Genomic DNA, 25,344 nt, shown 5'->3' with positions numbered 1-25,344 from the left:
AGTCTTGGAGTATTAATGCATTAGAAATCCATCTTTAGTCTATTCTCACCTGAGACCTGGCTAGAATGTAATTTATCAACTTCTCTCTCTTTCTCTCTGTCTCGCCCACACAAATTAACACACACAAACAAGCACGTTGCTAATATGTTGACACACATTGGTGAATGATCTATCCAGTGGCAATCGTATTTATCATATGACTGTATCAAGAAGCGTATTGAGATCAAGAAACAGCACAAAAAGAAATTGGATTACTGTACATAATTCTTTCTTGTTGGTTTGTTGAAACTATTTTTATCCTTTTCTGCAGCCAGAATGACTCCCAGAGTGGTTTACATTAGTGCGGTAATATCATTCACATATAACTAAGGCTGTATAATTAAATGTAAAAGATGGTTTTCTGCTTTTTTCCTCTCTTGACCTCGGGGCAGTTGGTTCCAATGGTCCTTTGTAAAAAGTGACAGGCTTCTCTTCTGTAAGAAGAAAAGGGGTTGGGCTTCTACTCAGGGAGAACAGAATGAGAACCACTTTGCCCAATGGTATCACACGTGTTTATGTATATATATGTATATATATATACAGTATATGGTCCCCATAATGGTAGGAGCACTCAAGACTGTGACTCCTAATCTGGGAGAGTGGCTCCAACCGATCCCAGGAGCAACATCAGAGCTCTCTGTCCAGAAGAACTCAGGGCTAGGAACAGCTCAGATCCTGTGCAGATCCCTCCAACTCCCAGGCCTCTGGTAGAGGACCTGAGATGGAGGAAGACACAGACCACCCATAGGGGTGAGAGGGGATTTTTTATATAGACCTGGGGGTCTAAAGGGAATGGTGATCTGATGAGGTGGCTCCATTGTTCGTAATGCCTGACGTTCTCTCCTAGCCTTTTCATAATAACATTAATTTTTGTAATTATTGGACGTTTTTAAATATTTCTTATGGTTTTATTGTATGCTGCCCCGAGTCACGTTTTATGAGATGGGCGGCCATATAAATGCGATAAATAAATAAACCCAGTACTTCCTCCCCTATGCTCCCGGATGGAACTGTACTCTGTTACCATCTTCAAGCTTAAAAGATAGAAACCACAATCCACCTACCAAGATTTGTGGAAGCCATTGGGCAGACAAAAGCTGAAAGATCTTTTAAAGCCATACCCTGTCTTTGACTGATGGATTGATTATATGCCATCAAGTTGTTTTCAACCCCTAGTGACCACATAGATAGATTTTCTCCAAGATGATCTATGCCTGACCTGTTCTTTTGAGTCTCACAGTAACTGAGTTCATCCACCTCCCTGCTGGTCATCCTCTTCCTCTCTTTCTCTTTCCTTCTTTCTTTCCCAGCCTATCATAACAGAGGCTGTGTCAACCTAAGAGAGAGTTTGCTCCACATGCTGAGCTGAAAGGCCATTGGCTTCTTTGTGGCTTCCTGTGTTATGCAGACTCAGCCAGCTTAGTTTATAAGCCATGGTTTAGAACTCAGTGTGTTGTCTGAAGTCTGCCACTTGTTTATTTAATGCCATAGCAAAGCAATCCTGGCTTCACGTGTTGTGCAGACACAGCCTCGTAGGGGGACACTGGTTACAGATCTCTGCTGAAACAACATAGCTCTATAATTGTAGTAGGACATGGAGCTGTCCATCATTTTGGGTGCTGATTTAGGGAACCTGAGTCATTTAGAAGAGACTAATTGACTGTGCTGGCTTTCCTTAGATAGTTGGCGTCTTTTTATTCCTGGAAGGATATTAAGATGTCTTTTCCTACAGTTTTAATAGAGGAAGAAAGGTTAAAAAATAAGAAAGGAGCAAGACTAGGGTTGTCCAGGTCAGCCAAAGTCCAACTCATATTTGCAGTTGGATTTGGAAATTGGATTGGATTCGGTTACGTTTTCTGAGTTAATTCTGAGTGAAATGGTTTAATTCAGTGATCCTAATCAACTCAGCGATTCGATTGGATGCATTCATCCAGTTGGGTAATTGAATCAAATCTACACTCAGCCCCTTGGGAGGAAGAGAGAAGAATCACTTGTGCTTGGAGGAGGTTGGCAGGTCAGTGGCACGAAGTCCAAGATTTCATTCCCAGCAACTCCAAGTGGGACAGGGAAACCTCACCCCTGGAAACGCTGGAGAGGTTCTGCCAGAGCAGAGAACGCTGAGTTGGATCGACAGATCGTCTGTCCTAATATCACAGCAGCATCCTCTGTTCTTCTAATTAAACTGGAGTTGAAGGGGCATCGAACAGAGGACAAACACGGGACAGGGAGAACAGACAGCTTGGGGTGACTCATTTCCTCTCTGCGTGGTACAGCCAACCCTCGTTTGCACCCCTCGAGGCTAATGGGAGGGAACATGCTGAACTCCTATCCATAGCAGAAGAAAAGAGAATCTTGTTGCCGGCTCTGTAATAGCCACTCGCTAAGCTTCTGATTATAATTTAAAATAATCTTGATAACATTAAAATCCATCTCCCTCCCCCCTGGTATTTCTTAGTTGCTCGGAAATAATTGCCTAAAGCAAAATGCTGGATAATTAGTGGGGGAGGGGGGAGCGCTCTGCTTCGACCATACATCTCTAGGAATTCTGAGTCAAATCAAGTGAATTTTGATGAAGTTGGTCAACGGCTTCTTCTCTCCTCGAACCGTAAAGCTGAGTGCCATCTACTGGCTTACTATATAAATTACCATGTCGTGCTAACCCTCTGGATATTTGCAGACAGATCCAGACAGAATATTCTTAATGTCTGGGAGTATGCTGAGTCTTTATATCCACTTCTGTGAGCAAAACAGACAGAAGAGTGAGTCTGCGTGTTTAATTTTGTGAGCTCCTGAGTGAGGGTTTAATGGCTAGAATGCTTTGTAAGCTGTTTAACTTTATTGGGGATGTGTATATATGTATGTATACGTGTATATGTATATGTCTTAACAGGAGAACAGGTACCTGGATTGTACAATTTTTATGCTCAAAGATGAGTGAAAGACAACCATGGGAATAAGAATGGTGGAAATTGTTCTCCAAGAGATCCCCCAGATGTTCAGATTTTGGAATTCATTTGTCTCAAGATTTAGCATAGCAGGGAAAAGACTGAGCTGAGAACAGAAAAATTTTCCATTTGGTTTTCACTCCAACCACTAGAGATTGAGCCCAAAACTGGGGAAATGAGTATCTCATACTATAAACAAATGTGCTCTTGATTTTCCACATTCCTGTTTATTCAGTAAAGATAAGAAAGATCTCCTCCAATTTCCTTATTTTTTTTTTTCCTCTCCCCACCTTGATTACTGATCAAAAAGGGAAAACACGCTCAAAGTTTATTTAAAATTGCTCTTGGTGTATTTCTGAGGCTCTTTTATTGTTGCAAGATGGTGGCACACGTTGTTCTTGTTTCCCACTACATATTTCTGCATCGTTCTGCACCCTCCCTTACAAATATTTGACAGTCTAAATCAATGTGGTGTGATTCAGAATGATTTGGAGCATCCAACTGATTCAATAACTTGAAGTGAGCAAATTGATTTGGACTCGCTCAAACACTTTCTGTATACACGCACATCTTTCAATGGCTCCAATCAATCTGAACATCCATATCATCTCAGATCCATTTTCCAAATCAATTAAACAAGAGAAAAGGACATTTCTCATCTGAAGCTGTAAGTAGATTCACTTGCTCTGTTAAGAGTTGTGGGATTAATAAGCTAAGAATTTCTTTCTTTCCCGATGATGCCTGCAACAGAAATTAGGGGAGGAAAAAATGTGATTTCAAATCATTCTGAATCTTTGAGAATCAAAGAACCTGGTTTTTGGATGAGTATTTTCAGCAGCTGACTGATAACTGATGGCTTTATTGAAACTGCAAGGGGAGCCAAATTTGTATTAAGGGAAAATAGCAACCCATAATGAAATTTTGTTCATGCAGTGGGCAGGTAAGGAGGGAGATACATTTTGGGATCTTCATCTACTGTTTGATGTCAATTTAAATGCAAATTGAAATTTTGCCCACAGTGAAATAACTAAGCTTTTTCCCCCGTCTCCCAAAGGAACCAACAGCGAGAATCTATTTGACTCATATTATGTTTTTATATACAAAGAATCTTTCTTTTATTTTTTTTTTTAAGGAATGCCAGTTAATATTATTATAGCTGTTGATTTGATGTTTTGATTTGGGAAAGAGATATAGGACAATGCTGTTTCAAGATGGAACCATTAACAGAATCTTTTCTTTGGGCAAATGCCTTGTTTGGGATGGGCTTTGGCAACCTGAAGCTTTCCAGATGTCTTGGACCACACTCCCATCCTCTCCTAGAAGATGGTGGGAGTTAGAGTCTCAACACATCTAAAAGATGCCAGATTGGGGTAAATGAATTTAGAGATTCAATCAACTTAAACAAGGTCAACCTTTGATTGGTCTCATAAATGCTGTTAACCTAACAGGTAAATAGAGCATCTATCTCTGAATGCAAGATGTTAAGGACAACGAGGGAGAAGAGGTGGCTTTTCCAATGTTGCTGGGACAATCACTCTCAGAAACAGTATATTTATTTAGCAGATTTAGAAACCCCCTGACTCCAAAATGACTCTGGGCAGCTTCTTAATCTACTAATAACAGTTTCTCTGTCCTCCGTCCTGGTGTTTTGTTGCACAATCTCTATTTGAAGGAGTCCTTCAAGAATTTAGCATCATGGCAGGTGTTTTGTGGACAGCTCCATAATGAACAGGTACATCCTATCTCACAAATAGTGTTGCAACGTTTGGCTTTAATTAGCACATTAAATGCCACCGTTTCCCTTTATGAGAACCGGGCGGGTTTTCCTTTTGCTGTGAAAACTGAATGGTTCAATTACCCTCCCGTTAATGGATAAAGCATAATTAACATTGTCTTGTGGCTAATTTTCATTTACGCTGCCATTGCTCATAAGCCCAACATCATTCTCTGGGAAAAAGTCAACTTGTCACTTTTATGAGTCCAGCTTGTACTTTAACAGCATGGAAATTAATTCAAGATACATTAACATACTTAAACTTCGAAAGACAGGGGAATTAGCTGAGGACAGGAGATCCATCTTCATGTGTCCTTTAAGGGATCATTCCAGGTGGGTGGGATAGGGTGCACAGGTTGAATGAAATTATGATGGGGGTATGCGCCACACCACTTCTTAAGTTGCTGAGTGGTGGAAGGCATCTCTCATAATCTGAAATAATTATGACTTTAGAGGCATCTGAAGAAGGTGAAGTGCTTCAAAGTCATAAATCCTCCTTCAGGTCAGGCTCAATTCCCAGTAACTTAATGGGCAAACCTGTCTTGTTTTCTTGGCAACAGTATGCCAGTGGCTGGACACTGTTGGCTTTTGTGATGGTTTTGGATTTCTTGGTGTAGCTCACAGGCCTGGAATTCCTCAGTGATTTTTCCAACCAGGAACTAAACAGTCCCCACTCTGCGTAGCTTTCAGGTCCAGACAAGGTTACCCAGCTGCTGCCGCTAGATAAAAAAGATGTTCTCAGCTGGAAACTGGGTGGTCATCTGGAAAGGCTGTAAGCATTCTCCATGTGTATAGACAGCAACTTCCTGAATTCTTAGGGACATCAATCGTGGCTAGAGAATTCAAGGAACTGTAGTCAATGCAGTTGGAAGGTACTCTGGTGGGAAAGACTGATCCAGTAGATACTACTTCCTTGTCTTGTAGGAGTGTATGGGTCTCTTAGTTAGCAGTGGACAGGGTTCCATAAAAGTTTGATTCAGGAAGCTTACATGCTTGCCAAGTGGATTGCCCTAAGCGGGGAACCAGTTGAGAGTAGCTGGCAAATTTCAGGTTTGAGCTTCAGTGGTTTGCTTGTTGCAGATACAGTTCAAGAAATCCGCTTACCTATTGATGGTAAATTCCTATTCAGACAGGAAATAACTCTCTCTCCCTTTGAGAAGTCTCTTTTGTAAAATAGACTTGTTAGAGTTTTGAAGAATTTTGTGAGAAGGACAAAGAAAAACACTGTAAGTTGGGATCACTTTGTCGGAGGAAGAGGCAGTGGTGGGTTTCAAAGAGAGGAATGGCGTTCGCGGCATCTAAAGCTGTTGGCATCCACCTTTTCAACCCTATGCTGAAAAGGGCAGAGAAGGCAGCAGAGAGCCATAGAGAAGGGAAGGATGATCCAGAACTGGGAAGATGCCTTACCTTATTCTAAGGCAAAAAGGAGAAGATATGGGATGGTGGGCCCATCAATGATTTCATTCTCCACCATAAATGATGAGATGATTGAGGACCTCCATGTGCTTTCTCTGCTCTGCTGCACTGCTAGGGAAGGATCAAGCAGACACTATATAGCATAAGCTTGGGGTGAATGCTGATGTAGCCCAACTTTGGTGCATGGCAGTGTATCTAAAACTTAGCTGTATGGAAGGCTTACAGAAACATCCTCCCTGATCTAATTCTCCCAGAAGCTGCCTGGGAGTTGCAGATGCTGAGGGTGGCTCTGCCCAGAATTCCCCTTGAATCCCAAATTAGGCCAGAGGACTGCTATACTCAGCCCAGTTCCCACTGAATTAGTTGGGGCTTCCTTCCCAGTAAGACTGACTAGGACCAGTGGTTGCTTATTTTTAGTTTTCAGGAGATTCGACCAGGCATCAGTGCAGTTTAGCATAAAAACGTTTCTAAAACGTTCTCTAGATCCTTTGGTGGGCTTAGTTTCTCTAGACCCTTAAACATTCACAGCAGAACAATCTTCTTTCCCCCACTTCCTCTGCTTCCTTCTTCCCCCTAGCTACCAGGGTGATAGATCTTTTGAAAGCTTGAAGCTTTTCTCCCACACTGCAGAAAGAAACAAGCCAACAATCAACTAACCTAAGTATGTTCACGCCTCCCGTCTCAGGCCACCTTACAACTTCACTCTGATTTCTTCTGGGAAAAGTCCAAGCAAAAAGTCAGCAGATTTTTCTTTAAGTACTTCATCTCTGCTTAAAGGCTTCTGACAATGCTGGATTTTCCCAGGTGCAGCTTTTGCCTGGAGTTGAGAAAGATAGGAGCTACAACATTTTAAGAAGTTAGCTCTTTGGTTTCCATGTAGGAATATGACATTTTATTTCAAGCTGTTCTATCCTTTGGTGAGCATCTCCATCCCTCCGTCTAAACTTCCTGCTGCGGCTCATCTCTCAGGCACATCCTTTCCAAAGGTGCAAAAGGATTTAAGAGGACTTAAAGATTTTTTACATGTTATTTTATTCGAGAAAAGCAATAAAACAACCCTTTAAAGGAGAGCATCCACAAAGAGGATTTAAGAGGATGGAAATATCTTTGTTGTGTAGCTACAAGAGAAAGTTGTTGGAGCACTTTTTATTTCTCTTGAGTTCTACCACTACATATGGTCATTAGTGGTTCTGCACCTTCCTTAACTTTTTTTGGGGGGGGGCGTTGAATGTCAGGGGGGTGTGATGATGATGCAAACTGGGTGGGACTAGGATTTTAAAGTATTTGTTTCCCAGGTTACAACTAGAGTTTTGCGAGGGTGGAGTGGGGTGAGATTAAAGCTATATTGCATCTATTTCAGGGCTCACTCTAGACTTCGTTAGGGCTTCCCATCTAAAAATGGCTTGAAGGTTTGCCACCAAGGTTCTGCATCTATGGTCAAAAGTGACTCAATGGGTAACAAAAAGGAAGTTTGGAGCCATAAGGCCTCAATTCTTCCAGCCTTCCTTCTTTTGTGTGTTCAGATCAATTTTTTCTAAACCCTTTCTGTTACCCCGGTGGGCAGCAGCACCCATCATTCTCAGCCCCCATACTCTCTGCAAGCTTGGGGCCCCATTTGCTATTGGTGAATCATTTTGGCATCGATGGAAGATAGTTTCTTTACCAAGTCCCCAGAAATGGCTTGCATCGGGGCACTTTTGCAAAATATGTTTTGGCTTGCGATAGTGGCTGTGTTCAGCAGAGAGGTGGACAAATTTTGGTTTTGTCCAGTCTCCGCAGCTGGGGGAGGAGGTCAATTGTTTCCCTACAACAAGCTTTTGTGACCGTCAGCTTGCCCCACCGTCTCTTCTCCATCAGATGCTCATTCATCCGAGCAGTAATGGATTATATCTGATATAATGAGGCATGATTTACCCAGGGTATTTAGCCAAATGGAAGAACAATGCCTCACTTTTGGAACCTGTCAGGATAATACTTTTGGGTGCACTACACTAGGCATATAAACAATGTCTCATTACCTCCTCTGCGGAATGTGGGGAGAAAGAAAAGTCAGCTGCCAATTCAAGGAACTAAATCACAAAGGCGACCATTGTTTCTGTGCACTGCCAGACAATAAGCAGCTGATAATTATTTTAAACCATTGGTGTCGATAGGTTGTGGTTCATTGCTGTCTCTCGCTTTCCTGATCTGGGGTTGAAAGAGCCTTGAAGAATAACCGGTGCTCGTGAGCAGCATTGCATGCCCAACGCTGATAAATGTATCAAACTCCAGCACGACTTTATCTCAGCACCAGATTTGGGTAGCTCGAGTGGATTTAGGGCAGTGGATAAGTTCCCGCGGATAGCAAATCTTCATCCTATTGACAAAACAGAGCACAAATCACCCACCCGTTTTGGAAAAGTTCAGTCCAGGGAGTGGTCTTCTGTTCCTTCACTTTCTCTCCTTGTCTTTCTTGTTTAACTAATTGGTCGTGAGGCGTCCTTGAAGTCTCTCTGATGCAACAGAAGGAAAGCCACCTTGTTGAACATGCATGTCAGATAGCAGGGTTGGGGACTAACATCTCTGTGAAGGTCAATGTAGAACGTGCTGGATTGTAGTAAGAGAGCAAAGTATGAGGGAATAGCAGCTTGACTTGAAATGAGCAGTTGTTCTTTTCAGTCACCGGGGAACTTGCAAACGACTTCATGGCTAATGTTGTCTCCCCTCAAGATCCAGATGGCCCCCATTGTTTAGAAGAGTCCTGAGGACCTGGCTTTTCCCCCAGGCCTTTGTCGAGGGAGTGGGAGACCCCTGGCTTCATCACGCTTGCCATCTTTTATTGGTGTGTTGGTCATTTCCTTGTATGATTGCTGTGAGCCACCCAGAGTCGAGATTTGGGTGCCATACACGTTTCATAAATTATTACTGTTCTCCAATTGTCATCATAGGGCACTTGAGTAGGCAGTTTTTTGACTGGGAACTCATGATGTGAGATAGAAGGCAACTTCCTTTGGAAACCAAAGCTAGGTTGAGGAACCTAGATGTTCTTCCTCAGCTTAGATTTTAATCTTGTTGGGGAGATCTTCAACTTGTTTCTTTCTCAGTTGCACCAAACGTACCACTACTCTAAAGGAGATCAGATCTGCTGGAATCGTGGGATGGAAGTGGCCAGCAGAGTTCCATCTGGCACCGTAACGTTGTCCCCATGCCACCATTTCTTGGCCTAACAGTTCACCGGCGAAGCCGACCTTGGTGCAGTGGAGCTCTGATTATTCATCCCCAGCTCGCCTAATCCTTCTAGCGTGTGTGCGATTCCGATGAGTTCTTAGTCAGACTAAAAACAGCCCTATTATCTGAACACTGGCCTTGCCATCTGCCAGCCACTTGGCCTTATATAAAAAATTCTATCTCATTCCCCTACACAATGCACCACAACTGATGAAGTGATTTGTTTAAATATTTGCAGGCTGGTACCTGTTGATTGCAATTTCTGATGTCCTTGATGAAGTGGTCTGTTTGTTTTGCTTTTTCTTTGGGGGTTGCATGTTGATAGAAAATTGCTTGGCTATTCAAGGCTAAGAGAGAAAAATAGTTGCTTTTTTTTTTTTTAAGAGAGTTGTTGGGGGGGGCAAACAAACAACTCTGCATTTAGGGAAACCGTGCATCTGTAAAATGCCAAACCACAATAGCATCGTGCCTTTTTCCTACACAGAGTTTCTCAGGGCTGCGAATGTTGACTAGATCTCCTACGTTTGCCTGGCGAATTGTTCGCAATGTGATTTTAAATGAGTTTTTTAAAAATTTCAGCGGCGATGCTGAGAAGGAATAAATGGCAAATCTCAAAGCTTTTGTGATGGGGTTCCAAGGTGGACGGATGGGAGAATCGTGGCTTTTCCTTTCAAACGTGGGCAGAAGCTGTATCTATTAAATAGCCCGTCACCTTTTGCTTCAGCATTTCAAAAAGGCATCTATCTTGAGGGGTGGGAGACAAGCCCATTTATTTAAACCTAAACAATGAATTGGTTAAAATACTGAGAATTAGTCAGACCAAGTATCTTTAATCCATTAATAGCATTCATCAATAGTGTTGTCTTCCTACAACTGGCTTGGGGAGAGGTCATCCATGGTAGCTGGTCCAAGGTTCAGGTAACATGTGAAAGAAGCTATATCTTCTGTTAGGTTTGGGTAATAGTTGGGCCACCCCAGGAGAATGCAGTTTTGAGTTAGAGAGTACCAGGGTGTCCCCAACCTCTTAACACCAACATGTCCCTCCCGCTTGGACCAATTGGCCACCGGGTTAGGAAGATTAGGAAAAGTTGCAGCTTCTTTATAGAGGCTCCAACAGTTATGGTGGACATACCCATGCTATGTCCTCCAAGCCCCTTTTCTGCTTCAGATCCAAAGCACTGCACTTCCCTACCCACTGACCATGCCCACAGTTGCTGTGGAAAAGGCAAAGCTGCCCCCACAAAAGAGATGGGATTGAATCCAGTGGGCTGGACAACAGGTTGTACCATGCTAGTATGGAGGTCCACCTTGTCCTTCATTTTAGGCAGCCACATTTATTGGGCTATACCTGTCTTGGTGATCCACCACTCTTCCTTTATTTCTTGAACAGTGAGGCAGCTTTCAGAATTTGGGAATTGAAAGACATCCACCATCAAGTCAGCAGGAGTATCTTGGTGCAATCCATCAATGCGAACTGGGCAACAGCCTAACCAGTTTATTTTTTAAGAGGGGACTTAAGAGGAAATTGCATCAATGTTCCATTTCTTAGGAAAAGTTGTGAATGGTGACAAAGGAAAAGCAGAGAGAGATTAAAAATAGATGGAGCTCCATGTCTAAGAAATGGCACTCTATCCTATTGGCCCATTAAGGAAATGACTCTTAAGAACAAAGGTTGAGTTTTTCTTACATGGAGCACTCTAGTTCAGACCAATTAAGAATGGTTCAGTGCAAAACTGACCTACAGGCTTGTTGGCCATGCACATATATCTAAAAAAGTTTCCATCAGCATAAATCTCAGATCTTTCTACCTCCCCATTAACAGTTACCCTTTATAGATAATAAAGCGTGCATTTGAAAATAACATTTTCTGAATTGAGCAGGGTCAGATATAAGCTGGGTAGTTCTGCTTTGTCCTGTTTTTATGAGGCCATAAATCTGATTCAGAAGTATCTAATATGCACGCTGCATTTTATGGAAACTCATAATGTATTATTGCTGAAGCCTTTTCCAGAAAATGTTGAATAGCTCTTTTACTTGGAGCGTCAGGATCCAAACCCTTCAAGGTCTGCAAGTCAACTTTCCCACTTTTTTTTTGCTGGATTTATAGGACACGGTGTTTATTTATTTATTTGGTACATTTATATAACCACCCATCTCACCTGCGTGACTCTGAGCAGCGTGCAGAGTTAAAAAATACAAAGCAATAAAGCAAAACAAGTAAAGAACAAACAACAACAAATATTGAAAATAGACATTAAAAACTATGAAATCCATTTTAAAAAATCTGCAGGAGAGTGCCCTTGATTTGCCTAGGGTTGGCTGTCAGATCTTAGCATCAATCTGTAGCAGTAACGCAGCATTAAAACAGAGAATTGGAGTGTAGAAAGGTGGAATGGTATCCGAATCAGGAGATGTTTGAACAGGGAATTAAAAATCGAAAGCAAAATTGCCACAGAAGTAATGATCCAGGAGGCACTCAATCAGTCATAGGCACAAGTCATAAAAGAAGTAACAACAACAACTTAATAGGTGCATAAAAATGCCCAATCCAGTCTAAACAACTGGCTGACTGTGTGACCAACGATAATCACCATCGTCCATTGCAAAAGACAGCTTGACTTGGAACAGCTTCCATCCTGCAACGATACCTTGAACACCATCCAACAGCAACATCTGCCTATCCCAGGTCCTTGGGAAGGACTCGATCGGTGGACAAAAATGCCAAATCCAGTCTAAACATCTGGCTGACTGTGTGACCAACCGTAAGAATAACAACAACAAATAGTTGATTCTGAGGTCTCATTTTCTCTCCCCATCCCCTAACTTCTCATGAGTTTTGAAGATCCAGTCCATTAACCAGTTTGACAGTTGGAGCTGAAGCTGCCTGTAAGAAAAAAGATTTTCTAGAAAAATTATACTGAGGCTGACAAAGTCTGTAGGAAAAGGAATTCCTACATAAACTGAATGTTAAGACATCATTGGAAGAGGTAAACTTTCTCTTAACAGGAGCAGAGATCATTAATTTGTTATTTTAAATTACGAGGAAGATCCAAATTTAACCCTAGGTTGTGCCAGTCAATGGAAATGAGGGGAATTAGACTTTGTTCTGTTTTTCATGGATCTCAGTGGGTCTCCTCTGAGTGTGGAATGCATCAAGCAGAATTGTCATCCTGTTTAGAATTAAGGAAGACAAACTGAACAGACTTGGTTCAGTGGATACAACGTAGGCTGAAGCTTTCTCAGCTCTAGAAAATCTCAAAAATGGAGGATTTATTTGGAATCTTATAGGGGTTGGTTTTAATTTGGTACCCGTTAGTTCTTATAATGAAAGGGGCTGTATCATAAGAATATCCTCTGGGTTCAATGGGCCAAGAAAAGACTTTGTGCTCAGAAGGATCTGGTAGGTCTTCCCACAGAGAGGTCCTTTAAATATGACCCTAGAAAGCAATCGTAGAGTTTTATTCTCTGTTTTCTGATCCTTGGTGTTTTCCCATGATGTCTATATTATCAGTGTCAATATATGTATGAGTAGATAAAGCATGACAACAGGGTGAGTATTTGGTTCAAAGGCTCAGTTCAAAAAGTCGGTTTCATTAAATGCATCCGACTTCATCATCAAACTGGTTCAAAGCATGGAATCTAACTGGAGCTTTCTGAGTCAGATAGGAAAATGTAGTCATTTGATGGATTCTTGCATATCCATTTTTGCCAAATTGATTTGAATGTCCAGATTGACTTGAGTCACAAAATGGAATCATTTTTATGAATGGAATTTGAAATCCAAACAGATTCAGTTTTTGAGCTGAATCAAGACTCGTTCACGTGCCATGTGCCTTTGCCAATCTACTTTCAAGTGTAGAGATTCACTCATGCATGTGAGAACTCCTGTGAGATTTTGACAAAACTCCAACAAACTCTAAAACACACATGCCTAACATTTGACACAATGGTTTGGTTCATCATTGCGTGACAATTCTTTGTGATCTGTAGAGTCAGTTGTACATCCAAGAGAATGATGTGAGAATGAAAGGGTTGGGGAAACCCAACAAAGCCGAAAGAACTGAAGCCTTTTGTGAACTGTATGTGGCTAGTGCTCTGTAAAAATGTGGAGAATCTAATGATGGGAGATTTGTGGAGGGTTGTCAACTTAAAGCGGGCAGTGATTTGTTCTCTGCCAACCTGGGCTATATTGAAGCTACTTCAGTTCCAAGTGGGTTGATTCAAGTCTAATGTTCAGAAGAAACATCTTAATGGAAAGAACAGCTTGGCCATGAAGATAATTACCTAATGGGGTGTGGGCTATCTTTGTTACACCTCTTCAAGCAGAACTATCTGATGGGAATGCTCTGCCTCTGTATTTCATGCACTGAACAAGGGGGTTAGCTAATGGCTGTCAAGCCCTCCCTCTGGTATTATGATTCTTTGAATGTTGCTGCAGAAAGAAGACCCTGTAGTACTCTATTTACTTATTTACAGCCCCAGACCAGAAAAACATAAATGCAATACTGAAAAATATGGGAAAGTCAAAACCTGAAGCTACTAGTAATGAAGTGGAGGTACCAAGTGATGTTTGCAAGCCACGGCTATTACTATGAATTTCTGATGGCTGCTCGTGTTCAGGCTTGTAGGAGGGTGTCAGTAACCTCTTCATCAGAGAGACAATGGAGGTTTCTGACCATTGGGTTTATGAGTGCCAGATGTCATGAGGGATACCTTTTTAGACCCCATAATTTCTAAATCTCAAATCCTAGGAGATACGTGGATGAGAAGAACCTGAGGAGCTGTGCTGTCTTGCATTTAGTATCTGTCTGGAGGAGAAATTTACTAATGACTATTATGATGTTCATTTTATCACTGTATAAGACCAGCTGTGGTGGACAAAGAGGACAGAGGACTATAACCATATTCATATTCTCCTCCTTGTGATAGTTCATTAGAAATATCAGGAAGGAAACAGGATGACAGTCTGGTTGATCTTTGGCTGATCCAAGAGTTCTTAGGCTCTCCCGCAATTTGTTCCTTTACATTTAAACTCCTGGTTTTTTTAACTGTTAAATAAACTTGTCTTACTTTCTCAAAACTGGAGCCCACGGTGCTAATTTATCAGCCGGATTGCTACACAAGGAAATGTCTAAGAGCAGTCAATATAGCTGATGGATGCAAGCCCTGGATTTAATATCATGGCCTGTCACAAAACATCGAGTATTGTAGAGGTCTTATAAAAACTCTGGTGGTCAAAGGTATCTCTCACAACCCCAGCCCATTGTGTATTAAATGAAAAAAAGCTTGTCTTTGCATCCTCCAAAATGTGTACATGGAAACTGATTGTATGGAACTACCAGGGCAATGCATAACGCATACAATGAACATTACCGAGAGTTTTCCAAATGGAGTCCAAATTATGAGCTCCTGGAGAGCAAGGAAGCGTGTCTAGTGTCTGTAATGAATTATACAAATGGACAACCCTAAATGTAAATGAGAGGTGAACTTCACGATCTGACGTCCACCCACATCTCTTGAAATAAGAGGCCTCAGTGAAGCACTCCGAGAAACGAGTTGTCACACTGCATACATTGTCACCATCTCATCTAAATTAAAAGCAGACGTTTTAGTGGCAGGGCTGGACCTTGAGCAAAAAGATGTAAACAGAAACTGATTTGGAAGGGGAAAAATGGAAATGGCCCATGGATGCTTATTTTTATTATTTTCCATGTGGTTCTTCTTTTCTTCCTCCTGAAAAAACACTTCCTTCCAAGGGGCTGTTCTGCAGCTGAAATGAATGCATCTCAGACAGGCAAATGCTTTTCTTTTCTTTTTTTCATTCTGTTCCCATCTGAATTGATTAAAAAAAAAAAGGCAAACTCTACATTAGTGTATAATTCTCAGGACGGAGAATTGAGTTTGTTTCTATCTGCGCAGTCTAACTGGGAGCTGTGACACATGGTTAAATCAGGATGGGACTGAACATTGGAAGGCCAATATTAATGATTGTAGTAAGTGAATCAGCTTATTTGATATTTCTGTCACGTCTCTGACTTGGGCCTGCCTCAAGAACGGCTTGGAAAGAGCGTCATCATCATGGAAAGGAGGGAGCGCCAATAATAATAAAAGATGACAGCTCAACATTGTCATCAGGTAAAACCTTGTGCGTAATTCCTTCCATTCATCAGATTATGGAAATCACGTTGCATGTCCTGAAGACGTAATCTGATATTGAGATGAGATTTATTTTCTTGAGCACATTGAGCTGACATTAACATAAGTTCTGGGGGTAAATCGCTCCAGCGGGATTAGACATTAAACAATTGTTGCAGAACGCCACACTGTACTTGGCACGGTTCTGCAGCTGCTGTGTATATGTTCCCAGGGATCTTATTACAAAATTTGTCATGTTTTTGTCTACTCTAATGGCTTTTCAGAAGGGGCTCACCACTGCTCCAATTTGCAAACGTCCAATCGTTTGTCCCTTTCTCCAATGGAGCTCTTCGGTGTAAAACCTTTCCAACTGGGGCTTATGTCTGCCTCTCTCTCACTTCCTCTCTCTGCCTTTATTCATTGCTGCAAAAGACCTTTTTTATTCTCCAAGAAGTTTTCAGCTGATCATTCCTGAGGTAAATTCCAGTAGTGCAGAATCAGAGGGCAAGAATTTTTTTCTAAAGCTGGTTGGGTCAAGCCAGAGGAATTCAACCCATTCTTGTGCTTTGGACATACCCCGACCCATGATTCAGCGAATACGTCTTTGCTTCTTGGCTACAGTTTTCTATCCCACCCTAAGGATCAGACTCTGGGTGGATTACAATCAATCACAAAGCAACTAAGAGGATAGTTAACCCCATAAAACTCAGCGTTCAATTCCAACAATTCCAGTTGAGAGAGAAGAAGAAAAAAAAACTAGAAGGAAAATCCAGTAAAGAACCATAAAATAGTCTAGCGAATACCTCTGTAGGCCCCTAAATGCTCAGCCCAAAAGGCTGTCTTTACCAACTTGTGGAAAATTGTCAATGTGGAGTATTCCTGTCCTCACTCCAGGAGTGAGCTGTTCCATAATGATGGTCAAGAGATAAAAGCCTCCCCCACTTTTTCCTCCTTTTTAAGAATCCATTGGCAGAGTTTATTTGGTGAACCAGGGCAACTTTCATAAAAGGTGTCAACACCTGGAAGCTGCTGGGTTGAACCAGCGCTGTCAAAAATGACAACTGTTTTCCATAACCTAATATAGAAACAAAGAAAGAAAAGAAAAGAAAAGAGAAAATACAACCCACATAAAAAGATTTCTCTGATAATACTGTGTGACCAGTTGGCTTGTTGGCTTGTCTATTTTAAGGAACTTAAAAGCTCAAGTGATCTATAGAACTGTGTATCTCTCTCTAATTCTCTCCAACTCTCTGCAGTCTCCAATTAGACTCTTCTAATAGTTCCCACCTCAGATATAATCAACATCTACAACTAATTCCACTTTTCTCTGCATTATGGAATCATTTGCCACTGGAGTTGAAGCTGAGGTTGTCCGTGTTACAGCTTACGCGGCCTTGGAACACAGTTTCAAAGAGGACTTTATACTTCTCAATCAAATCCCTCCCTTAGGCAGAAATGTTCCATGCATGAAATTTGTCTCCAGGTTATGTTGCAAAAGTCTGTTCTAAGGTGATGCCAGAGGGCAGTGATTAAACCAATTTTTACAAGGATCCAAGATAGGAGTGGGGAGGCTGGATTTCCTAGGAAAAGAGCTGTCATGAAGGTTATTGTCATCTTTGAAAACTCACAGAAAGCTTCTAATTGGGTTCCTTCAAGGCCTGAATTTGGCTAACTTAGCACAGATAGTAAAATTCTGTATACTCACTCTGGAGCTCCTGACCTACAATGTATCCTTGTTATTTCAATTTTTTTTGAAGATAGCATTCAGCTAATTGATTGGTTTCCATCTGCAGTTACCATACTGGCCAACTTTTGTGGAAGTGTGAAGAAGAGAGGCATAAGTGGAGAGATCTAACTTTAGTAGGAAAAGTAGGGTGTCCCCAAAGAAGTGACAGTTGGGGCAGGGGACCTCTAGAAAATGCCGGGCAGTTTTGGAATGGATGTCATGGATGCTGTTGCAAAATGGTTGCTGTTGGTGGGCAAACTTCCCAGAAGGTAAACTTGGAAGATGTTCCTTACCACATCCTCCCTACATTCTTGGCTCTTTCCCTGGGCAGATGGGCACATTTCCAAGCAAAGCTCTGGTCTGCAGTTTTCCTCTCCGATTCCATTCTAAGAAGGTTTATGGCATTTCTTGGGGGAAAAGAAGCATTCGTTGAAATAAAGGCTCGCTTGGCATTGCAAGACGCCAGGATCCCTTTGCATTTCCATTAATTCAAAGACTCTAAAACCAGGTTCAGAAAGAGGCGGTTGGTGGCTCCCAAGTGAAGGTTCATATCCACCTGGGTTTAGTCATGTTCAGAAAATCACAAGCAAAGTTTCCAAACAACAGCAACTCCGTTCTTATGGAGACTCCAAACCACATCACTGAGACTGGATACAAACCCGACACTATTGCAAGATTTTAATTAAGAAGCCAACACATCTGTGCTCAATTACACCACCAGGATTTGCTTGAAGAAACCCTCCTTTGAAGTCCAACGTTAAACATTCACTTTGATTATAGCAGAAAGCCTTTTAAATTGTCTGAAATAGTTCTCTCTGATCCTGCTCCATCCTGACTGTACGTGCTTTGAGGGCAGGAAGCCTTCATGTTTGGTCAGCTTAACATGGGCTTCAGCTGAACCATGGGCTTGGCAATCCATCCTTTTGGGGGAGCTGAAGTATTGTCTGGGTGTGGATAGGACATTCTTTTTCCAAGATAAGTTCCTCATAGACCCAGCAATACTATGATTAGCTTGAGGATGTTCAGGCCAGATCCTCCTCTTGAAGAACTTGGTTAAAAACTTCCTGCTATTCATGCAGAGTGCACAGCTTCATGGAATTATTGGTCGGTACCTGGAAATTAATTACTGGTTTCTCAGGAGGATCAGTGCCTGACAGCCTCCTGACTGCAGAAACTTGACAAGTTCTCTGATTTGGACAAGCAAACGACAGGCATGGCAGACCCTCATTGATGTTGACATGGTTGCCTTGCAGCTGATAAAGCATAAGATGATGTCCTGCTCACCTGAAGAAACAAGTCAACACAGGTTTCCAGACAGGCAGAGGGGAAGCAGGAAAGCCAACGCAAATCTCCCTCACCCATTTTTGGGGGGGGGGCAAATCCAAATTAAGAACATGAAACAAATGCTTCTGGATCAGGCCAATGGCCAATCTAACTTACAATATCTATAGCTGGCTGACTGTCAGACTTTTCTGAGCAAGCTGGACTGCAGACAGGTGTTCAAGGAGACAAGAACTTCTGATCAATAGATGTACTGTAGAAAAAGTAATGAAGCCACTACAGATGAATTCCAGTAACTGCTCTGTAGCAAACGCAGATTGATTTATAATGAAATAAAAGTTTGTTCTTGCACCTCTTTCTTCCACCTGCATTACGTAATGGCCCCAAAGCCACTCTCTTTTGGATAGGAGAGATGGTTTTTCAGGTGCTTCTTATTTGATAACACAGAGATCTGGTATCAGGTTGTTTGCTTGTGAATTTCTGAAAACTGCCTGTCATATTCACTTAATTTTCATCCACAATCATCCCTAAGACAAGTTGTAACCTAAAACAAGGATAAGCAACTTGCAAGGCCATGGTGACATCACTGGGGGAACACAACGTTCAGCTTTTGTTGCTATTTGGGGAAGGGATTAGGAGCACTAAGGAAATAGGTGCTTTATAATTAAGAAGCTTAATACATTAGTTTTCCTTCAAATGAAAGGAGTATTGCTTTTTCAGGTGTATAAATATTTACACGGGAATGCTGGTATTCTGTTATTCATAGTATAGAGCCTCTATTAAAAGAAAGATGTTCTAAAACAAGGAATGATCTTCAGAAATCAGTTACCCTTTCTCCAAAGAAATAGAGGAAACACAACCTTTGCTATGGGGTTCAACACTTTCCAGAATTGCTTGTGGCAGCCGCTCCTAAGCTTCAAACTGTTTTCTTGCTTCAACTTGGTGGCAAAAAAATCTCTGGTCTTCTGTTAGAGAAACTGTAGGCCAAGGCAGGGCATGGTAGCAGAAGGGACAACCAAGGTTTATAACCCTCTGTAACTTGTTCTCCTAGGCTCTATGAGAAGGTTGTGCTACTGTGGAAGCCCCAAAACATAGTTTCAAGACTGTGTTAGGCTTCTGGTCTACAGCATGTTCTCAAGATTGGTTGTGAAGCCACCAAGACCATTAACAGAGTTCTAAAGTGTGTTTTTCTTGCATTTTTAATATCTATTCCAACTGCCAATTGTTGACATCTCCTCCTCCTCCTCCTCCTCCTCCTCCTCCTCCTCCTCCTCTTCCTCTTCCTCTTCCTCTTCCTCTTCCTCCTCCTCTTCTTCCTCCTCTTCCAGAAAATCTTCTTTGTGTTAAAAATGCACTCTTTCCTTCTCATAAAAACTCCTTTTACTGCTTTCCCACATCCAGACTTCATTGGCATAATAACAATATGTGAAACTGGCCCTCTCTGTTAGGGACGAGTTTAATCATTTGGATCCCCCTTCCTCCTAAACCTTTTATTCTGTACCCAGGCGAGAGATGCTTGGGCCAATTAAGGATTTGCCTCTTCCTGATCCCTAATATTCTCAGTTAACATCTGTAGCAAACCCAGTCCTTGTTTCATTTAGGCCAGCTTGCCTGGGTTCTGCATCTGGTGAGGAACCTCGCTTAGTATCAGAAGGAAAAGCAAGCTGGCGGGGTGGAGAGGAATGGGAATTCTGAAGTTAGCCACCTCCTTGAGGATGTCAAACATTTTAGAGTATATTGGTTTAGAAGCTTACTAAATTTAAACAGAAGCATTAACACAGCCTTAGGCTCTCTTGACAGATATAAACTCTTCCTTGGGGGATTGCAGTAATGCTGTCTAATCAGCTTAAGGAGTTAATTAAACAGCTGTCACTTAGCTTCTTAATTCGGGGACTTGATGCTAAATAAGATCTGAAATTAGTTTTGCATGGCTGAGGCGTGATCTTTGATGTGCCGATGATAGCTGCCAGCTCAAGAGGAAAGAGACAAGATGGGAGAGGTGTGATGGGAATCAATAGCTATGAGGTTCTACAGGCTGGAAAATGTGTGTGTCTCCAGATGGAATCTGTGTCAGTGCTACAGAAGTCCCATTGCAAATCTGGCCAATGCTTCTGTGATCTAGCATCATGTTTCCTATACTGGCCTATTCGTTGCATCTAAGATCTAGTCAAGGAACTCAGGATGGAGGCATAAAGCTACCACACTGGGGCTGCAGAAAATCCAGATCAGGATTTCTGTGTCTCTTTTCTGCCATTTCGTGGTTACATGGAGTTTTGCAGCTCAGCTCTGGTCACCCTACGGGAGTTGCTGTCTCATCTTGTTTTTATTTCTGCATCAAGAGATGATACTATTCCAGAATGGCTCATCTTCAGGACGTCCCTGAGAAATGATTTGCTGTTATTACCCTGGAGAAGATGGGGGTGGAGGGTGGGGATGGGAAACCTACCTTCAGGAAGTTCTGGGCTTCCTAATTCTGAAAAGGAAGCTAAGTCCCCATCCAGTCCTAGAGAGTATAAGCATCAGAAGATACAATCTCAGTCTGAATCAAGGTCTAGGTCTGAGTAAGTAGAACCTTATCAAAAGCCTACAGCAGTGGTTTTCAACCTCGGCAACTCTAAGATGTGTGGACTTCCACTCCCAGAATTCCCCAGCCAGCAAGGCTGGCTGGGGAATTCTGGGAGTTGAAGTCCACATGTCTTAAACTCGCCAAGGTTGAGAAACACTGGGCTAGAGCTTTGCAGGCTTAAAAGTCTTCTCTTCCAGGCTGGAAATAATGCTTGCTTAGATCAGTGGTGTGATTTCGTACGAGACAGGGTCTTCTGTCTTTATTCAGCTCCAGCCTGGCTATTAGGTGAAATGAAGCAGCTGCCTTGGGTAGCAGTTGCCAAGCATTATTTACTTTGTTAGTGTTGTACTTCGCTTGCTAGGGAAAGAAGGAATGCTTAGTTGAAGCACTGCCATATCCATCTTTGGTTACAATGTGCATAAACACAGACAGGTCACGTTGGCCTCCCTCTTTCTTTTCCTTAGGCTGAGCATCTGTTTTTGCATTTCTCTCTCCCAAGACTCCTTCAGCACCAATTTGGAAGCCATTTGTGAACCTTGACACCACCTTCTTCCTTTCTGTGGCACGCTCCGTTTGACGCTCGGCTAAAAATCTCCCCAATGCTTGATGGGAGTTAATTGCCAGGATTGTCCCCTGATCTTAAACAAATGCATCTGAATTATGCATTGCAATCCCCCATCCCACTAATGTCTTGAAACATTCTGATGATGTTTTAATGGCTCTTTAATTCTGTATTGTATTAAGGAAACAAAGAACAACGCTAGATTGTAGTTCATACTAATAGGCTTATCCACAAGTTCCTTATATATTAATAATATGGAAAACAAATATTAAAAAATCCCTTAGAGACAGAAATAAGTGGATTTATAATTCCACATGGCCTTACAGGCTTCCTACCTATTAATATCTCTGTAGAGTTGGGGAGTTGTCACAAAGGTTTTGCCAACCGGGTATACCCTATTAGTGTAATAATGACCTCATTGATCCATTCTTTTTTTTTTTCTCACAAACACTACTTTTCCTTTGGTTCACTGATGGTGGCCAATTAGGACAAGCTGCTTCATTTTCCACCCCTAAGGTAGCTTTTGGATGAGACAAGTAGAAATTGCTGCTCCACAGCGACCCCACCGGCGATGGCTGGAAGGAGGTACTGTATGTTATCCACCTAATTCAGAAGTATAATCTAGCTGGTTGGGTCCTGTCTGTGTGAAGTGGTTGTGAATCACATTACGTTCGGTGGCTGATTGCTGCACCCCGATTTCTACAAGGGGGAAATATGCAGAAGGATGCAGCATCCGTAAAGCAAAGTGTGTGTTTGTGTGTGTGTGTGTGTGTATGAAAACAACAGGAAAAGCAAAAAGGGGGAAAATACATATACATATGTAAAAATGCATCCATAACGTTTTAATCCCTAACTCGTCTATGTTGCTGTTTTTCTCTGTTGTTGCTGTTACTATTATTCTTACAGTTGCATAAACGTTGCACTAAGGTGAAGGCTAAAATAAAAAATTCAAAGGAGGAAATTTGATATAGTGATTAAAATAAATAAAACAAGGGGGAAGCATTCAAGGAGCCCTCTCTCTTATGTTTTCCCCTTTTTTCCTCTTCTTTTTTCCCCCTGACTGTTAACTACTACTGAAATATTTGATACTATGCTTTAAACTTCTACAACTATTGCTTATTTCTATGGAAGCCGTTTTAATTATTACTTTTTCAAACGGGTCCTCTTGAATCTTCAGAAACCATATTCTAAATGTCTTTGTGTGCCTTGCTGTGTAATAGGTTTTATTTTTATTTATATTTCAAATTTGTCACCGCCCAGCTCACTGTGGGGTGACTCTGGGCGGTTTACAGTAAAAATAGAATAAAGATTAGGTTTGCATATAAATAGGTGGCATATAAAAGAGCCATTCCTGCTTGAATTTGGGTAGGGTTTTGTTTTCAATACGTACAGTTAGTGTTTCCATCGAGGCATGTGGTCCAAAGCTGCGATGTCGAGATCTGATCCAATTATGGGACTGAGATGACTTTCAGATTGAATTGTTGAATTGAATCGGATGCCTCTGAATTAGTTCACCTGTTCAGAAAGACTTCTCCGTATGCACAAAGCTCGTTCTTTTTCCAAATGAATGTAGGAAACCCAAATCAAACTGACCCAAGCTAAACGGTCAGATTGGATCTACGATCTAAACTGAATTGGGCTGGGAGCATATCGTACCTTTTTTTAATTATTCCAAGTGATACTAAACTATCGACCTTCAGCCGGTGTGTACATATTTTCTATGCCAAAATTGATTTCCATGGATGTCTCTTAGGGTCATTTCTATTTAAAAAAAAAAAAAAAACACTGTTTGCAGAATTCGCCACTTACTGGATAATCACACTTAAGGCTATTCATTGTACCAGCTGAATTATCTTAATCCTGTATTAGTTATGGATGAAAAATGCAGTACTGTTTCAAAAGGTTTGGTATAATTTAAGTATCTTCCTTCCTTCCTTCCTTCCTTCCTTCCTTCCTTCCTTCCTTCCTTCCTTCCTTCCTTCCTTTCTTCTTCCTTTCTCCTTCCTTCCTTCCTTCCTTCCTTCCTTCCTTCCTTCCTTCCTTCCTTCCTTCCTTCCTTCCTTCCTTCCTTCCCTTCCCTTCCCTTCCCTTCCCTTCCCTTCCCTTTTTTGTGTGTGTTAAATTAGTAACATCTTAGATTTTTGAATTCATTTACATGCTGGGAAGTGACCTATAAATCTCTGCTTAAGTCTTCTGTTTTGTGTCTTGCAAATGAAATAATTTCTTAGGGTATTTTCCCTGGGGGATCCTGCAGTCCTCTTAACCTTAGAAGGCAGGATGGGAGAGCTTTTTGCAAAGATCCCACTTTCTATTTAATCAGGGCAAAGAGCTTGTCAGTTCTCTTCTGCCATGCAGAGCTGGGATGGGTGAAAGGAATATTTCAAGCACTCGCACTAATTAAAGAGAGATTTATGTTTTATGGAAGCGTTAGCAAACATTCTCTTACAGAATACTTGGGCCTTCTCTTGAAGACAATGATGGGCAAATGTCTTCTGGTTCTCTCTGGACACCCCTCTTTAAAAAGGATTCAGACAAACTGGAATGGATTCAGAGGAGGAGTGGAAGTGGTCATGAATCTGGGAGGATGTCCAATGAAGAGTACAGTCCAGAATAATCATGCAATCGTCTGAAATTATGCCTTCTGATGGAATGTTAGAACAAAGCTTCTGAATTAAGAGGTGTTTTTTAGCAGAACAATCACCCAAAGTTGGACTCTCCTTGCTGGAGAGACATCCATAGGTGTGAAATGCTTTAATTTGGATTTCTGCCTTGGGCAGGAGTTCAAACTGGATGGCCCTTCCAACGCAAGGACTCTATCATTCTGCTTTCATGAATTCAGCTTGGTGATTCTCTTCCTCTTCTTCCTTCCCTCTTCCCTTCCCTTCCTTTTTTTTGGAAAGCATACAAAAACTTGCCAAGTTTCCTCTCATTTCATAATGGTGTTACCTCCATCTGCATTGTTTTCGGAGATGGACAACACCGTCAAACTCGCTTCTACCTATAGCCAGCTAAAATTAAGGACATGAACTTACTAACAATCTGTTTCCAGGTTACTGCAGCCTAAATTCTACCCTGCCCTGTAGTAATCCCCTCTCTAATCTAGAGAAAAGTTGTAAAGTATTCCAAATGTATCACAAATAGCAGTTCACGAATCCTGACAATAACTTTGTAAAAACCATTTCAACTGTTCTCTAATGGTAAAACCAGCGAAGGCACCTTGGAATTTCCATATATGCCCGTCCCACGTGCACACATGTTAAGTGTGTTTGTTCATTTTTGGACTTTTCCATGTACCCATTTACATCCGGTTTATTTTGAGGACTTTTCCTTGCCCTTTAATGCAGCAAATCTCTGCAGGTTTACTCAGAAGTGAGGCCTGTCACATGTCTGAAGAAAGCAGCTCACAGAACATGCAATTGAGTGAAAAGAATTGGGAGAATACGTCTATTGCTTTGTATCTGTCTGAAAGCAACAGCTTCCTTTTGAACTAGAATAAAGGCTCTCTGTTCCTCTAAAGTATCTCAAAGAACCCACCTTTTCTCTATATCATGTTAGGTTAGAGAAACTGATACACATTGATACAAGAAAAGGTAGGAAAAGTCAACCATTTCTTTTTCAACCCTTTATGTAACATTCCCTTCTACAAGTAAAATCAGGTCAAACTCGAAAACCACAGAGTGGAAAGTATTTAGA

The 25,344-nt window shown here is 41.6% G+C and overlaps 1 protein-coding gene across 1 annotated transcript in view; it reads left to right on the top strand.

Moving 5' to 3' along the window:
* LOC103063405 (transmembrane protein 132D) overlaps window positions 1-25,344 on the top strand; it is a 182,707-nt gene that overhangs the window by 129,043 nt on the left and 28,320 nt on the right. The gene's annotated exons all lie outside the window — the stretch shown is intronic.

Source organism: Python bivittatus, unplaced genomic scaffold (assembly GCF_059951505.1).
Source record: "Python bivittatus isolate LINGU-HERP-01145 unplaced genomic scaffold, Pbiv_v1 ctg000100_np1212, whole genome shotgun sequence".
In the NCBI taxonomy this organism is placed as follows: Eukaryota; Metazoa; Chordata; class Lepidosauria; order Squamata; family Pythonidae; genus Python; species Python bivittatus.
The sequence above is the reverse complement of the archived record's forward strand: the minus strand, read 5'-3'. Positions and strand labels throughout refer to the sequence as shown.